Genomic DNA, 18597 nt, shown 5'->3' with positions numbered 1-18597 from the left:
TTAGCATCAACGCAGAATTCAAGATTTGTCTGCAAGGACACAAAACATGGGAAAAGCACCAAAGGTATGCTGGCGAGGGCTGACCAAGAGGGCGCTCCCCACATTAAGGGAAATCAGATGGGCTTTGCATTCCGGCCAGCAACTGTCAACATCTTGCTAGAGGATTGCAGGGAAGGGTGAGCGAATCACTGCTGGGCGGCTTCTAGAAGAGAAGGGTACATGAGGACTGTGAGGCAGTGAGGACTGTGGCCCCCTAGATGAAAGGCTCTGTGGATGATAGTCATGGTGACAACCGTCTGTCTCCACTGCTAGAGGGGTAAAATAAGATGGAATGGGGACTTAAAAAAAATTTTTTTAATGTGCATTTTTGAGAGAAAGGAGAGAGAGACTGAACACAAGCGGGGCAGGGCAGACAGAGAGGGAGACACAGAATTCGAAGCAGGCTCCAGGCTCCGAGCTGTCAGCACAGAGCCTGATGCGAGGCTGGAACCCAGGAACCATGAGACCATGACCTGAGCCGAAGTCAGAGGCTTAACAGACTGAGCCACCCAGGCGCCCCCTAGAACGGGAACTTTAAATGAACTAAAAATAAATTTCATCTGGACTCAAGGAAGACGTTTGACCACTGACATGGTAAGAACTGGCATGGGTCACCCAGAGCAATGGAAGCTTCTTGGTCTCGGAAGCACTTTCAAAAAAGAAAGAGCACCAGTCCCCTCTGGTTTAGATTAAGCACCTCCTGGCCCTGCTACTGTGAAATCCTCATTACCGTAAGGGAGATCACCCGTGTTTCAAACCACGCATCTAACAAAGGTCATGTGTTCAGTTTAGTTTATTTTATTAAAAAAAAAGTATGTGTGTAGAATATATTAGATATTATCCACGTAATTATAAAATATAAACCATACATAATTCATTTTATAATTACGTGGATAATATCTAATATAGCCTACACACACACTTTATATTATATATATTTATATTTATTATATATTATATATATTATATTATATATATTATATTATATTTATATATTATATTATATTTATATATTATATTATATATTATATATATAATATATTATATAAAGCACATTCTTGAAAACCATATATATATATATATATATATATATGGGGAGGGATAAATATATATACATATGTATAGATTTTATATAGTTTCAAAAAATCCCCACATTTCAAAATCTAGTAAATTTTCTAGAGAGGGGGAGGGGAGGCTGACAAGTCTTTTATTAACAGGGGCTGGACTGGGATGCAGTACACACACAGTTGTAATCTCAGTGGTGTCACATTAAAGATTGAGTCCTCATTCATGCAAAGTCAGCTGGAGGTGCAGGCGATCTCCAGGTACCTCCATTCCAAGCAGTGACTCAGGGATCTAGTCTGCTTCCTCCTTGCATTTCTGTGGCTTCAACACCTTTATTTTCATTTTATTTTTTTTTAACGTTTATTTATTTTTTTGAGACAGAGAGAGACAGAGCATGAGCAGGGGAGGGGCAGAGAGAGAGAGGGAGACACAGAATCCGAAACAGGCTCCAGGCTCCGAGCGGTCAGCACAGAGCCCGACGCGGGGCTCGAACTCACGGACTGTGAGATCATGACCTGAGCCGAAGTCGGACGCCCAACCGACCGAGCCACCCAGGTGCCCCTTCAACACCTTTAATATCCAGGTTACAGCGACAGGAGAAGAGAGAGCCGGGGGTGCGTGTAGGTGCTTTAGCCTAGAGGCAAATGATGCCACTTCTATTGATGAACTTGTCACATGACCTCAACCGACTGCAGAGGGGCTGCGAAGTACAGGCCCCGGGAAGAAGAGGCAAGAAGAGATCACGGGGAACCCTGTTACCATGTACCACAGCTGTCCATTTTTATTTTCACCATGGATTTAATGTAAATCCATTAGCACGCTATACTAAAGCCATAATGTCTTAAAATAAAGGGATATTTAATACCAAAAAAAAGATGATAGTTCTAAATGAATACTAGAGATCAAAGTTGCATCAGTTTTGCTCCAAAAAGAAACAACAAAAACCACAGTCAGGATTTGTATGAACTCTCAAGCAATAGCAGCCAGCCCACAAAACCACACAGATAATAAACTTGGGAGGCATCTATAATGCACGTAAAGATACACGCAGTGCCCACCAAGGGCAGGTAAAGATCCACAAGGCACCCACAAAGGTGGAGCTGCCTGCCTAAGAAAGAAATGCTCCAAAGAGATTCTCCTCGATAGTTCCTAACCACTTTTCCAATTAGGACTTACAATAAAAAATCTGCCTCTTGCAACAGAAAGACCTAAATTCCAATGTGCCTCTATAACCTCGTCCCTGCATGACGCAGTAACAACAGCCACTCATCTTTTCTAAGCCTCAGGTGTTCCATCTGCAAAATGGAGACATCTATCTACCAAGGGTTTGGGTAAATGAGATGAGTTAAAGTATATAAAGGACTCTGAGGAGTATCTAGCATCCAGTTAATATTAACGTTACTCCCCACCTGGTTTTCAGACAAGGGGGCAAGAATGAAAGGTGCCAACATAAACTATACAATCGCTTGTGACAGACTTAAGGAACGACCCACCCTAGCACCCCTTATTTATTGCCCATTTAAGATTCCCAATCATAAATGTTTCTCAGGCCATGGACGCATTTCTGAATCTCATGAAAAATAATCTGGCACACCCTAAAACCAAAAGAAAGGCCTTCCTTTCCTCTTTTACGCCATTTTAGGAATCTGCCTCATCTCAGACATTTTCATTATTCTTGATCCCGCTAACCTAATGCACCAAATTCTACCACGGCCTCTTATCCTTTTTTAATTACATTAATTAAAAGGAGAAGTGTGGACAGGCGAGCATGGACAAATCAAAATGAAAGACTGCTAAAGATCTTGCTCCCTCCTCCCAGAAAGATTAAAAGCTGCATCGATGATTTAAACATGCTTTGCACTGCACATTTCCATGAAAATATTGTGAAACTGACACGATGTGGTAGCAAACATTGCTTTTGTTTCAGAAAAAGAAAGCTGTACTTATTACAGCAGCTTTTTGGAAGTACTCATTTTCATTAAACAGCTGAGTAGCAACCTGAATTTTTCTCTTGGAAAGGACCAGAAGAACGAGCAAGAGCCACACAGGGATGCTTCGTTTTTCCAGCACTTCCTAAATGTAAGCACGAGAGCTTCTACAGGCTTCTCTTGGGAGAGAGAGCTGGCAGAATGGAAGATACCCCAGAAAAAAAGCTGAAAAACTCTCTACCTCAGAAAATAGCAAACTTGAAGCACCTGGGTGGCGCGGTCAGTTAAACATCCAATTCTTGATCTCGGCTCAGGTCATGATCTCACGGTTCGTGAGTTCAAGCCCCACATTGGGCTCTGCACGGACAGCTCAGAGCCTGCAGCCCACTTCAGATCCTCTGTCCTCCCCTCTCTCTCTGCCCCTGCCCCCCCCAAAAGTAAACAAACATTAAAAAAAAAAAAAAAAAAGCAGGTGTGTCCCAATCAGGATGTGGTGTGTTGGGAATCACTTATTATTAAAAACAAAGAGAAATACAGAAGGTTCCTGGACCTCCAGATTAGTTCAATTCTTTTGTAGAAAACTCATAGTATTGCTTTCTTAGGTAAGTCCTTTGCTTTAGAACTCTTGTCCTCTTTCAGAGATCTGCATCCATCACGAGCGACTATGATCCATCCTTGGTTAATGTTCACGATTACTTGATTAACATCTCTCTCTAACCAGACTGCACGCTCTCTGAGGGCAGGGATTGTGCCTTTTTTTTGGGGCATGTTGTTCTGTTCCAAGCATCTAGCACCGTGCCTGGTGACCTGACAGCTTCTAAATATTTGCTGAATGAATAAAAAGTCTGACGATAATTCTATCTGGAAATTAGAGGGAATTCAGGATTTCTTCTGTAAGAACATTTCTCTGCTCATTTGCATACCCACATGATTCTGTGAGTGGGAAAGAAAAGGACAGATTTACCCTCTCTGAAGCACTTTCTTAGCTTAGCTTCCATGATGTCACATTCTCCTGGCCTCCCTTCTACCTTGTGGCTGTACTTCCGGAGTCTCTTTGGCTGGTTCCTCCTCTTCTTCCTGACACCGAAACACTGGCATATCCCTGGGCTCAGCCCTCGGACTCTTGCTGTCCTCTATCTACGTGCACTTCCTTGATCTGCTCTAGCGTCTTCGATTCCACTCGAGACCAGCCTCTTCTCGAACTCAGGGCTTACGAATCCCCCTGCATTCACATGTGGATGTCTAAAGACTTCTCAAATTTAACAAGAGATCAGTTCTTCATACCCTCTACAGACCTGTTCTGCCTGCCAGATTCACTATCGTGGTTAATAGCGTCTCCATTTTTCCAATGGATGAGAACAAACACCTTCAAGTCATCCTTCACCTGTTTCCTCCTCTTCCCCCTGACATCGAATCCAGGAGTTGGCACGACACATCCCATTGGCCAAACCTGCTCTGCTTCGTGTTTCTGTAAACACAGTTTTACTGGAACACAAGCATGCTTATTTATTTATGCATGTCTACGGCCACATCCAGGTTTCGACAGCCATGTGGAGTAGTTCCAACAGGGACTGTGTGGCCCCAAAAGCCTAACATATTTACTCTCTGACCCCTTTCATGGAGTATTTCTCGACCCTTGACTAGTCCTGCGGGCTCTACCTTCAAATGCAGAACCGAACACTTTCCCACTACCGCCAATACCCAGCCCCTGCTCCAAGCCAGGCTATCTCCCTCCTGGATGGAGACGCAAGCCACCATCAGCTCTTCCCTCCACCTGGACCCTTTGTGGTCTATTCCAAAGCTGCGACCATAGTGATTCTCTGAAAATGAACAGAGCGCGTCACACTTCTGCTTAAACTTCATCAGTGCTGCTCTTCTCGGCGTATGCGCCTTGGGACAGATCCCCCACGGCTTCTCTGATACTACTCTTGCTACTCTCTGCCTTGCTGGCACATGGACAGGGGTCCTCAGACACACCAAGCACATGCCTGTTTCCAGGTCTTTGCAATGGCTCTACCCTCTGTCTGAAAGGTTCCTCCCGCAGACAGCAGCATGGCTCCCTCGCCTACCTTTTCACGTCTTAAAAGTGTCACTGCAGTGAAGCCTTACTATCCTATCCCATGACATCCTTCCTCCCACCTTCCTAATGCTACCATACCTTTACCCTACTTTATTTTTCCTTCAGCACTTGGCACCCCTTAAAAAAGTTTTACTGAAATATAATTTACAGATCACACCGTTCACCCATTTCAAGTATACATCCGATAGATTTTAGTATATTCATAGACTCATGCCACCACGATCACAATCTAACTGTAACACACTTTCACCAGCCCTTCATGCCTCAGCCGGGAGTACTCCCTCCCCATTCGTCCCACTATTCCAGCCCTGAACAGACACTGGAACATTCTTTGTGGCTACAGATTTGCCTATTCTGGGCATTTCGGTAAGTGGCCTTCGGTAACTTTTTTTCTTGCACTTAGAGTAGTATTTTCAAGGTTCATCCACGCAGTAGCTTGTACCAGAGTTTCATCCACTTGTACTGATGAGCAATATGCCATTGTACAGATGTACGTTTTATTCACCAACTCATCAACTGATGGAAACGTGGGCAGTTTCCACTTCTTGATTATTACCAATAAGGCTGCCATGAGCATTTGTGTACAAGTTTTTTTGAGGATGCATGTTCCACTTTTCTTGGGGATGTATCAAAGAATGGAGTTGCTGGGACATATGGTAATTCTGTTTAACATTTAAAGGGAGCACCCATATCTCTGCCAAGACTTAAGAATCTTGTTAATTCTGTGAGGGTTCACTTGTTTCTGAAAAGTTTTCTCCTGCTGCTCTCAAGATTTTCTCTTCGGGGGGCACCCGGGTGGCTCAGTCAGTTAAGTGTTGGACTCTCAATTTTGGCTCAGGTCATGACGGCAGGGTCCTGAGTTCAAGTGCCGCATGGGGCTCCGTGCAGACAGTGCTGAGTCTGCTTGGTATTCTCTTTCTCTCTCTCTGCCCCTCCCCCACTTGCACACGCGTGTGTTCTCTCTCAAAATAAATAAATAAAAAAGATTTTCTCTTAGTCTTTCAGTATTCTGACTACGATGTTATCTCAGCGTAGATCATTTTAAATTTACCTACTTGGACTGCATTAGCTTCTTGGATGTGTAGACTAATAATTTTCATCAGATTTGGAAGTCTGCCACTATTATTTCTTCAAGTATTGTTTTTTCTGCTCCTTTTTCTCTCTTTAGCTGATCCCAGATTTCTAAAACATTCCATTCAGGTAATCAAACCATCACACTGCATACCTTAAACCTTATGCAATGACGGATGCCAATTGTTTCCCAATAAAACTGGAGAAGTTATTTTTTAAAAAGCTCTTTTCATTTTTCTTTTTTCTCCCTACTCTTCAGATCGTATAATCTTTATTGATCTACCTTCAAGTTTTCAGTTTCTTTCTTCCTCTAGGCTAAAATCTACCAATGAGCCACTCATGTAAAATTTTCATTTCAATTATTATACTTTTCTTTTTCAACGTTTTTTTTTTTTTTTTTTTTTTTTATTTATTTTTGGGACAGAGAGAGACAGAGCATGAACGGGGGAGGGGCAGAGAGAGAGGGAGACACAGAATCGGAAACAGGCTCCAGGCTCTGAACCATCAGCCCAGAGCCTGACGTGGGGCTTGAACTCACGGACCATGAGATCGTGACCTGGCTGAAGTCGGACGCTTAACCAACTGCGCCACCCAGGCGCCCCTTAAATTTTTTTTTAAATGTATTTATTGGGGCACCTGGGTGGCCTCAGTCGGTTTAGTGTCCGACTTCGGCTGAAGTTATGATCTCACGTTCATGAGTTCAAGCCCCGCATCAGGCTCTGTGCTGACAGCTCAGAGCCTGAAGCCTGCTTTAGATTCTGTGTCTCCCTCTCTCTCTGCCCTTCCCCATTCATGATCTGTCTCTGTCGCTCTCAAAAATAAGCACTAAAAATTTTTTTTAAATAAAAGTTTATTTTGAGAGGGACAGAGAAAGTGAGCAGGGGAGGGGACAAAAGAGAGAAAGAGAGAAAGGGGGAGAGAGAGAGAGAGAGAGAGAGAGAGAGAGAGAATCCCAAGCAGGATCCACACCATCAGTGCAGAGACTGATGTTGGGTTCAAACCCACAAACCATGAGATCATGACCTAAGCTGAAACCAAGAGTCAGATGCTTGACTGAGCCACCAACACGGCCCGAAAATTTCCATTTTTCAATATTATTTTTTAAAACAGTTTTGCATTATTGATATTCTCTATCTGATGAGGCAACGCCATCATGTTTTCCTTTCACTCTTTAGACATCGTTCCCTGTAGTCCTTTGGACGTATTTAAAATTGCTGCTTTAGAGTCTTTGCCTGCTAAATCTGACATTTAGACACCTTCACAGGCTGTTTCTTTTCCTTGCTTTTTCCCTATGTGCCAGACTTTTCTATTTCTTTGTATGACTCATGGTATTTTGTTGAAAACTGAACATTTCACATAATATAGCAATTCTGGATACTGATTCTCTCCTCCCTTTTCTGGAGCCTGCTGTTATTGATGTTTATTTGTTTAGTGACGGACTAGACAAGGTAAGTGAAGTCTATCTCCCCCGCAGTGTGCAGCCTCTGACGTTGCTACTCAGAGGGCATGACTATAGTCTCCCGGAGCGCCTGGCTGGTCCCTATTGGTATCACACCCAGCTGTTAGCCTCCACTAATTGTTACCTGACTGTTCTATTATTTTTCACAACACCCTGGGGCACACAATGCTCCACTGTTTGATCTAAGGTAGGGCTTCTTGGTAGCGTGTAGGGTGTTGTCAGTCTCTGAGGTGCCCTTCCCAGGGTGAAATCGTAGCCCTGGACTGACAGGTCGGTAGAGAGAGCGCCCCATCTTCTTGGCTGCATACTGCCAGAGCACAGTATGCATCACGATGATTTTTGATGGGGGTAAGGGGCAGGAGGAGGTGAGGGGGTCACGGCTCACAAGCCACAGACTCACTCTTCTTACCAAGACTTAGTAGATTTTCTTGAATAGGTATTTCCGCATTTGTTACATACCCTCAGGACAATTTTCAGAAACCTTAAATAGTTGGTTTTTTTAAAAAATAGTTTTCACTGGGGCGCCTGGGTGGCGCAGTCGGTTAAGCGTCCGACTTCAGCCAGGTCACGATCTCACGGTCTGTGAGTTCGAGCCCCGCGTCGGGCTCTGGGCTGATGGCTCGGAGCCTGGAGCCTGTTTCCGATTCTGTGTCTCCCTCTCTCTCTGCCCCTCCCCTGTTCATGCTCTGTCTCTCTCTGTCCCAAAAATAAATAAACGTTGAAAAAAAAAAATTAAAAAAAAAATAGTTTTCACAATCAAAGGATTATTTCCCTGGTTAAAGTGTCTGCTGTGTTCCTCAAACCGTCATTTTGGAAGTTGATGCCCAGGACTTAGTACTCTTAAATCACTATGTATTTTATTTGTTTATGTTGCTATATGCTCTGCCTCCCTATGGCGACCTAGAAAGTAAGCTCTAGGGGACGGCAGGCAGGATTTTTGCGGTTTCTTTGAGCACTCTATCCTCAAAACCTGGAACAGTGCCTAGCACACAGTAGGCCCTCTGAAAATATGGTTGAATGAAGTGCCCATGACCCACAGCCTATTCTATGCATGTCACGGTCGATCATAAACTGCCAGGGCTGATGATCCATTTACGGTTGTGACAATTATGAGTAACTGCAGTCCTTTATGTCCACGTAACAGATTTTTTTGCAATTTTCTCGGAAGCAGATCACAGCCCTGGGAAACTGTCACACCTGTGAATGTCATCAGGCAGATGACTGATGGAGGAAAAAAAAGAATGAGAAGTGCAGATATGGTATATGTATCGCTCAACCCACTGTACTGGATTCTGCCTGTGTTCCTTTTCATCCTAAATCTGCTTAGCATCTATAAATAGCTATAAAGGACATCTAGTTTAAAAGAGAGCCCTGCTACAATGAAACTAGCCCTGAACTTGCAATCAGGAAATCTGTGTTTGATTCTGGGCTCTGGCTCTTGCCGTCTGTGTGACACTGGGCAAGTTGCTTAACCTCTCTGGTCTTGAGAACCCTTCTCTGAAAGATGTGAGCAATGGTTATAACCGTAACACCTCTTGTTGTAGGAGTTCAAATCATCTTCACAAAGCACTTTGTGCAGCAGGAACACACAGTAAGCTTTAGAAGCTATTATTATTATCTGTAAAACAGTCATCACAGGCCTGCTACTTAGGGCATGGGGATGATCGGTCCATCCCATGGCATCATGTGATGCCTTGTGCAAAATGGCCTATCAGAACTGCAGAAGCAAGTCTTCCTGGGCTGAGAAAAAGCCCTGCTGATGTTTGTTCCTGTTCCAGTCCACCTTGCTACTCCTGCAAGCCTGTGTTGCCACTTGTCAACCTTCAGACTAAATGAGGCCCTGCAGCAGAACCTGGGAATCCTGCCTCGAGACCCTCACTTGCCCCAGGCAGGAAGTTCCTGGGACGAGGCCACCATTTTCAACAGTGCGTCCCAGCTACCATCTTGCTCAGCTGAGAGCCAGGACAAGACAAGGTGCGGACTACCAAAACCAGGAATCAGAACCTGAGAGTCCAGCCCAAAGGAGCAATGGGAGAGGTTCAGCTGTGCACCGTCACGCGCCTCCCTATAGAGAAGCTGGTAGCGTTCGACCTAACGTGGGGGAGTCCAACCCGCCGAGACAGCCAGGATCTGGAGGAGAGAGACAAGTTCCCAGGTAGCCAGGGACCTCTGGATAACAGGGGGTCTGTCAGGCAGGATGTGTTCAAGGGCAAAACCTGACTCTGCCCCCTCGTTAGCTGTATGAACTCTGACAAGTCCCTTTCCTTCTCTGAGCCTCTTCTAACAGTCTCTGCCTCATGGACTTTATGGATTATAGGAGATAATACAGGTAAAACCGCCAGGCACACAGCAAGTTCTCAAAACAAAACAAAAAAAATGCTTATGGAATCTGAATGTAAACATACCAGCAGTCGGCCTCTGCATAGCGAGGGTGTCTGGAGCCCTCCGGTTTGAGGGACTATCAGCACACACGCCATCGGTCTGCCCAGGCTGACGCTTCCCGGCCACTGAGATCCGGACAACCAGGCGATTTACATGCTGACTTGTTTATTCTTCCTGCTCCTCTAGATGCCACCGCGCAGCAAGCGGGAGCCCTGCTGGGGCATCCTCAGGGTCGCCAGGGGCCAGGCCCGGGTGGATGTCAGAGCAGGCTGCCGCGGTGAATTATTTAGCACCCCTTCTTCGAGGCAGCAGCCGGGCTCACCCGCCAGGAGCCACATTCCTCGTCCCTTAAATGGCACACACAGAGCCCTGCTGGGGGCTGACGCTGGCGCTCTTCACTGTTCAGCTCAGCACAGCTGGAGAGGCTGTGCAAGGAAAGGCTGTTAGGAGCCCAGCCAACAATAAGATACACAGAGGGGGTTCGGCTAGCTGGGATGAGAGTGAGCCACATTACTGGCAACCAGAAACACCAAGAATAGAAGAAGCTTAGAGTCAGCCCGTGGCTGGAGTCAGCTGCTCAGAAAACACACACACAGGAAAAGGAATGTGTCTTGGAGAGATCCTTGGGCACAGCCAAATCAGAGCCACCAGGTGCTAGCACAGACCTTCCAAACACCCAGTCTTTGGTGATCTCTAAGCTGCTATCAGGAGTGCGTAGCCCTAGGGACAGAGCTGGAGACATTTACGAGCCGAATTTACAGGTGACGTTTACTACATACACAACCCCTGACAGAATCCTCAGGACAACCTTCAAGGTTATACCAACAGTATAAGGAAAAGGAGTTCTAGATAAGGAAACGGAGGCTTGGAGAAATCAAGTGTTTCAGAAACTATTTCCTTCTTCTTCTATTCATCGCTCCTCTGAAATTTTCTCACTTAGCTTGCTGAGCCCATTCTTCCCATTCCACCCGAGGTTCGGGTTGATCTTGGTGTGAGAGATCTTACTCCAGAACTAACAGGCAAGATCCCTGTGCTTGTCATGAATGCAGGGTGAGCCGGCTATCGCCCCTCTGGACGGCAACGCTGACATCGGAAATACTGAATGCTTTGCACACAGCTAGAAGCCCTTTGCAGGCTGTGGAGTTGGTCCAGGACGGATCCCAAAAGATGCTCTTCAAATTGAGGAAATGTAACAGTTCTGGAGGGCTAGAAAGATTCACAAAACTCCTCAAGGTTCCTGTGTGGGCTGTGCAAGGCCTCAGGAGTCTGACCTAGGGGTTCTATGGAGTTCATTGCTCTGCACTGGCCAACTTAGTCACCCACTCGATAGGGCTGGAGCTTTGGGACCCTCCCAAAAGCATGGTGTTTCTAAGTCCCTGCTTCCCAAGGTAGCATCTTAGGCAGGCAGCATCAGCTTCACCAGGGAGCCTGCTGAATGTGCAGGTTCTTGGGACCTACCCGGACCCACTGAATCAAGAGTGGAGCCTGGAGGTCTAGAGGAACTGCACGCAGATTTAACTGTGAAAAACGATGGTCTAACTAATCTCCAGCACCGGCTGTTGAGGCCAACAAGAGGAAGAAAGTGTGAAACTGGATGACCAATGAGGTGTCTCTGGTGAATTCTGATGGAGGCCGAATTCGGCCCACTTGTGTTTTGTTGGACCTACATCGCGGGCAGGGAAGCTGTGAGGAGCCCAGCAGTACGGATGTTAGGCTCTGAAGGCCATACAGTCTCTGTCACAACTCCTCAGTGCTGCTACCTGAGCAGGAAAGCCGTCACAGACCATCTGTGAGCAAGCAGGGGGCGGGGCTTATTCCAATAAAACTTTAAACAGGTGCCGGTCGAAACTGGGCTGCAGGGTGTGGTTTGCCAACCCCCCATCGGTACAACAGCTTCTCTTCACCAAAAAAGAAAAGGACAAAAACCCTCAGAAGATCTGGCCATTCTGAGCTCAAGGTCCCAAGGCACACTGATTACCTAGACGAGCTGAATGGGGCAGCCTTCCTTTAGCCGGGGACACTTTGGTCATAGTTCCTACCTGTTCTCTCCCAGATGAGTCCGTTCCCATTATTGTTCTGCTCACTGTCTCACTTATCTACTTACACAGACCTCAACGTGCAGGTGTTCATAAATGTGTGTATATGTGTGTATTTGTGTACATGTGCATGTATATTTTTGTGCTCACCGGCTTTCAGTACTTTTGCACTATGGAGCTATCTCAGTGATCTCTAATGGGCTTTAATACTACAGCAGTATGAAGCCTGGTTTAGAATCCAAGGATAAGGGCCCCAGCCCTCGAGCTGTCCATGAGGCTGTAACCTGAACAAGAGTCTGACTCTCTCAGAGGCACAGCTTTCTCTTGTGTCCAAATGTGGGAAGCCATCCCTCCCGGGGTCGCTGTGAGAACAAGCCAGCCTTATACTCCTGGACGGCCATGCACATTATGCCTTTAGGATCAGCCAAGCAGAGGAAAGGGTTTGGTTTTGTTTTTTTCCCTCCTACATCAGGTATCTAAACAATTTCTAAAATCAAAGCGGGTGCTATTCCACTGGTCCTGTCCTGATCCACCTCTGTGCCCAAGAGTCTGGGAAGAAATCCCTGCCTATGTATTACCTTGCTCGGATCAGCCGGAGGGTTCTTTGGAAAGCTCAGGATGCCAGGTGTGACTTCTGATCCCCATTTCTCTTTGCCGTAAGCAACTTAACGGATCAGAGGTCTTACTAGGAGCCGCCACCCTCATCCAGTTTTCTTTCCTCCTCTTCTCATTTCACACTGACCCAAATAAATAAATAATGTGCACATAATGATAATGATCTTTTTTTTTTTTTTTAAAGAAAGAAAAGGGAATATTTAACATGGCCTTCTTAGCAGTCTAGCTAAGGAATCATGCATTTTGAGTTACGTGAAGCAACCACAACATTGTGAACTATGCCTTTTTTTTGGGGGGGGGGTCCTTTCCATGAAGGAAATTCCTCCACCTAACCACCTCCATCTTTCTTCCCGCAGACCCTTCTCCTATGGGGTCTACTCCATAAAATACATAAATCTCTAACTTATCTGGGTGGTATGTTTCACAAAGAGTCACAAAGATTCTTTGATTAGTTACACAGTTAATTTTCCATTTACATTACGGAACAACAATTTATTCTACAATAAAACTAGCCAACCCTGGGAGTCCATTTCAGCCAATGCCTTGGCCAAGGGCCAAGATTCCTGGATTCTTTTGCTTTTCCCACCCAGACTCCTGCACTGGCCTGGGCCACCAATACTTCCCAGCTGCTTCTCTCTGAGTGCATTTCAACTACTCCATCTCCTGTGTGTTTGTGTCACCGAGCACCAGTCTACGAATGGCAGTCGGTGGCTCCTGCCAGCATGAATGGTGGAGCCAAGAACATACCTGGCCATCCATAAGAGCATAGGCACACTGAGAGGTTTATAAAAGGCAGGAGAGACAAGGACGAGAGAAACTGGTACGGATGCTGAGCTCTTGCCCTGACCCTGTCATCCCACGATGGACGATGATCATCTCCATTTGAGAGATGAGAAACATGAGGCTTAAGAGCAAAAGTGATGGCCCTGAGGACAAACGCAAAGACACGGGACAGAAATTTGAACATGGGTCTGTCTTGTGCCGAGGTCGGTGGCTTACGAATGTGGTGATGGACTAAGAGGGTTCGACTGTGATGTGCATGTGTACACGACTCTAAAAATAGGGCTGTCGTCCCTGGAGTATGGGCACTTGTTGTTTAACTTCTGTGGACAGCGGTGAAGAGGGTGTTTCTATGCTGGGCCTAGATGAGGGTTTCTTGACCTTGATGGTAAGGACAATCTGTGCCAGGTAATTCTTTACCGTGGGGGTCTGGGCCACACACAGTAGTGTTTGTTAGTCTCTCTGGCTTCTATCCACCAGGGAGGCAGGTAGCACTGCTGTTCTTAGGTGTGAGAACTAGAAATGCTGAAGACACGTGTCAGGACAGTGTCCTAAAGACACAGCCAAATGTCCCCTCAGGGACAAAAATGCCCCTGCTGGGAACCACTGGTCTAGAAGTAGGGCCTGCCTTGCAGAAGGTTGCTAAGGGCCTCTTTGGGGATCATATAATGTGGAGGTGAAGGGCACAAATTTTAGCATCAAACACACCTGAGTCAGAATCCTCAGGCCTGCCCCTTACTAGTTCTGTGGATGAATTATTTCATCTCTTTGAGCTTTTCGATTTAAAATGGGACAGAGAGTATAGTATTTTGAGGATTAGAGGAGAAAATGCATATGAAGGCTTTAGCAGAGTGCCTGACATAGTAACAATGCAATAATGTCAGCCGCTGTTATCATGATTAAGAAAAACAGATGTTAGAAGGTATCTAATCACATCATCTCATAGATAAATAAACTGAGGCTCAGAAACAAGGGGTATTATTTTTAATTAGGATTTGTTCTACTTCCCCAAGAACACACATTTTTGGCCAGTTCTCCAATGCCCATGATCACTTATGCCCCATAAAATTGGGTCCTGGAGCCTCCTAGTGTGTGATTTCTAAACCACCCATGTTCGTTCAGCTCATAATTGCTAGCGTTCCAATCTGTGGTAGTCACATTATGAAACGGGGCAAGCTGAGTCTTTTAGGTAAGGACCTACCATCCATTTGATGGAGCAGTGAATCAAAGGCAAGAGAACACAGGAGAAAAAGAAGCATGCAAAACTTGCATGAAATCACAGCCGTGGCTCACAGAGACCCTTCCAGCATTTGTGAAGGGACAGTATCTTGGCCTTGATAGTCTGCTGAAATCAACCCTGGTTGTGGAATACCCCACGTTGTTTGAGTGTGCTCAGTGAAAACGTTTGGCCACCGCTTGGTAACCACAGCCAGCAACCCTGGGATCTCAGTTCAAGTGGGAAAACACCACCTCGATATCCTCCAATTTGTAACTCGTTTGTGCCTTGTCATTTTAAGGGAAGTTATGAGATGCGCTAGCTGGTGGAGGGAGTCGTGTAGTAACTAATGCGGTAATTAGTCTCTCGCCTGAAAATGTCCGGGATAATTATCAAGTCATATTTAGAAAGGAGCGCTCTTTGGCTGGAGTTGACATTCAATTACTCTGGATTTCGTGAGCACGTGCTGGACCTTCTGATGTCAGCCACTAGCTGATGAAAAGTAAAGGAAAAGTAGTGATAAGCCTAGACGGAAAAAAGCACATGGCTGGCGTGTGTGTGCGTGTGTGTGTGTGCGTGTGTGTGTGTGCGCGCGTGTGTGAGAGAGAGAGAGAGAACGAGTACCAGTAAATTCCTATATTCCTTTAACACGCCACATCTTGGCATGATTTACGCTTCATTTGGTCATGAGGAGACATGAAGAATAAGGCACAGCCCTTGACTTAACCACATCATAGCTCAAAACAGAAGGATATACTTGCATACATAATACACACACATGATCACACGGAGGCTGTCACTAGACCAATGGTTCTCAACCGAAGTGTCATGGCATACAACAGCGTACCCTGCCTGCCTCAAAAGTGGGCCATCAGATGTTGATTAATGTGTAGAAGTTGTTTTTGCAGTCAAAGCTGTCCACCTGATACCCTGCCTAAAGGATGTAGAATCAGGTTATTTAGCCACCTGCTGTCAATGGGGTAACTTATTAGTAATAACAGCTAAGGGGCATATTCCCTTAAAATGTCCTGCCAAAAATTCCCATATTGCTAACAGTTCCACCACAAAAAGGGCGGGATGGGTAGAGGAGGAAGGACGGAGACCTGCTGGGGGTTTATACTGGGTTTCTCAATCTGGAAGAAACTGGGGAAAACTGGATTCGAATTCTTTGTCATGAAGGATATATAAAAGCTAGTGGCCCTCATCTCCTACCACCATCCTTCTACTTTTAGAGCAATCAGGATTCTCAAGAATCCATGCTGTACATGTCGAGTGCAGCTCCTGTTTGGAATCAGACTCCAAGCTCATACCAACAGAAGATCTTAAAGAAAAACGAGAACTCTGAAGAGCTGAGATGTGTTCAAGCAGACGTCAGGAGGATGCATTGAGCAATTCTGCCATTTTGACTCAGTGCTAAAACTAGTCCCTCAACCAAGCCAATCACCAAAATCTCGGGAGGGAGGCACGGGGGAGAGTCTTCTTATGGACCAATGGATGACTTCTGAGAAGGTTTCCAAGCCAATGTAACTGGCAGCTAAGCATTCTCTAGCTGAAGGTTCTGTGGCTTGAAATCCAAATTTGGTCTCAGACGTTTCATATGGTAGAAAGCGGGGGTGAAAGGACCACGTATGTGCATCACCGTGTGCTCGCCATTTGGCCAATAGCTCAGGTGCTTCCGCAAACATGACTTTCTTTTTAAAGACTATTCACTCAGACTTTTCCTGTCAGTCTGGTCTCTCCTAAATATGATTAAAAACAAAATCCCTCCTGTGTACCCTCCTTTTCCTTAGAAAACCTCACTGCCATAGTTGCCATTTGAAAATTTTATCCCAGGGATCTTGGTCATGCTATTAAAAACAGAGCTCTGGGGCGCCTGGGTGGCTCAGTCGGTTAAGCGGCCGACTTCGGCTCAGGTCATGATCTCGCGGTCCGTGAGTTCGAGCCCCGCGTCGGGCCCTGTGCTGACAAGCTCGGAGCCTGGAGCCTGTTTCGGATTCTGTGTCTCCCTCTCTCTCTGACCCTCCCCTGTTCATGCTCTGTCTCTCTCTGTCTCAAAAATAAAAAAACATTTAAAAAAACAAAACAAAACAAAAAAAAAAAACAGAGCTCTGGGGCACCTGAGCGGCTCAGTCAGTTAATCCAATTCTTGACTGTCGCTCATGTCATGACATCGTGGTTTGTCAGATGGGGCCCCGCATTGGGCTCTGCGCTGGCAGCTTGGAGCCTGCTTGGGATTCTCTCTCTCCCTCTCTCTCTGCCCCTCCCCAGCTTGAGGGTGCTCATTCTCTCTCTCTCTCTCAAAATAAATAAATACATTTAACAAAAACAATAAATAAAAAGAAAAAAAAAAAAACCTAGAGCTCTGGATCATCTCAGACAGCCCTAACCCAACTCCCAGCCCCACTTCCACCTTTGAACATCAGAATAATGTTCTAAAATTCTCTTTTCTCTTTTCTTGATCTTCTAGTGTCTTGATGTGATAAAGGCCTATGGTCTGGGTTCAGTTATTTTGTGGTTTTGAAGTTTTAATGTGCAACAGAAATGTTGGGCTTGTTAAATGGAGAGCTTGTTTATGGAGGGCTTGTTAAAGAGAGACTATGGGGCCCCAACCTCAGAGTTTCCACTTGTCAGTGGGTCTGGGGTGGGTGGAGCCTAAGAATTCGCATTTCTAACAAGTCCCCATGTGATGGCAAGGCTAATGCTGTGAATCTGGGGATCACACATTGAGGACCACTAAATTAGACGCTCAAACATGAGAGACAAAGTCGGATCTGGTTCACAGACAAATTGTGGGTAAGCCCGGTCTTACTTGCCCAGGTGACACCCCTGCCTTTGTTTCAATAAGGTCCCTGGTATAAAGTGCTTCACAAAGTTCTCAGGTTCCCCTGGACTGTCCTGCCCATGAAAACAAGGACGAATCCCAGAGAAGGAGGGGACAGGATCTATGCACAGGGCTCATTCCAAGGTTTACTAATACTTATTCACAGGGAGGTCTTCATGGGTCAATGTGAAGTTTTTCAAAACTCATATATATGGGATCACATATTTCAACATCTCATTTTGCAGATGAAAATCCTGAAACCAAAGCAGGTCATGTGACATGTCCGAAGCCACAATGCCAGCTAGCTGTAGCCGGCAGGGTCACGCCTAGAATCCAGGAGTCTTGATCAGTCAGTTTCCAGTAGAGAATTCTCCAGAAGGCCAGGTTCCCTGATCAGATGATACATTTTAGTGATCTATATAATATTTCTTTCCTCATTTGAACAGAAAGCTCCTAAAATACAGTTTAATAATTGCTGCTATTACTATGCAAGCATTTTAATGTGCAAGGAAGACACAAACGAAGTTCTTTTTGAACCAACACCATCCTATTTATATTACCTTGCCATGTATTTATAGGCTACCGGTTACCTTTAAGCATTCTGATTTTAAAAGAGTAACACTCAAAAATGACTATTATTCTCAAGGGATAAAGACATTTTATTTTGCAATCCTTTTGTCTTGCACCATATATCACCTCCTGAATTGTAGGTGGATTCTTTTGATTCCATTGTTTAGCTGTGCAAAATTCTGCAGCACTTAGGAGCAAGGCACAAAGTTTTTTCCCTCACTTATCACAACACCATTTCAAAGGGACCGAAGTATTGTAGGTCGTAATTAAAGTGACTCGGGCCACCACCACGACATAGGCTAGAATTAACTGTTTTCCTCCTAAAGTGTCTTTAGCAATGTGATGAGACACAGACTTTCACAGGAGACAGGCCTTCGGGTGTGGGATACCACTGAGCTGACAACCCAAATTGATTCTTAATGAAGAAAATTAATTTAATTAGGCATTACAGCATGGAATTTCATTTTCTAATGTGCCTGAAACACAAGTGGCTACAGAAAATAATTTTGAGATCAAAGTGACTTCGGGCCTGGAC

The 18597-nt window shown here is 45.4% G+C and overlaps 1 protein-coding gene across 4 annotated transcripts in view; it reads right to left on the bottom strand.

The window, feature by feature from the left end:
- Positions 1 to 18597, bottom strand: part of PRICKLE2 (prickle planar cell polarity protein 2) — a 330155-nt gene that overhangs the window by 122678 nt on the left and 188880 nt on the right. The gene's annotated exons all lie outside the window — the stretch shown is intronic.

This window comes from Puma concolor, chromosome A2 (assembly GCF_028749965.1).
Source record: "Puma concolor isolate L17-30 chromosome A2, mPumCon1.1.hap2, whole genome shotgun sequence".
NCBI lineage: Eukaryota > Metazoa > Chordata > Mammalia > Carnivora > Felidae > Puma > Puma concolor.
Note: the sequence above shows the minus strand (reverse complement) of the source record. Positions and strands in the feature narration are given on the sequence as shown.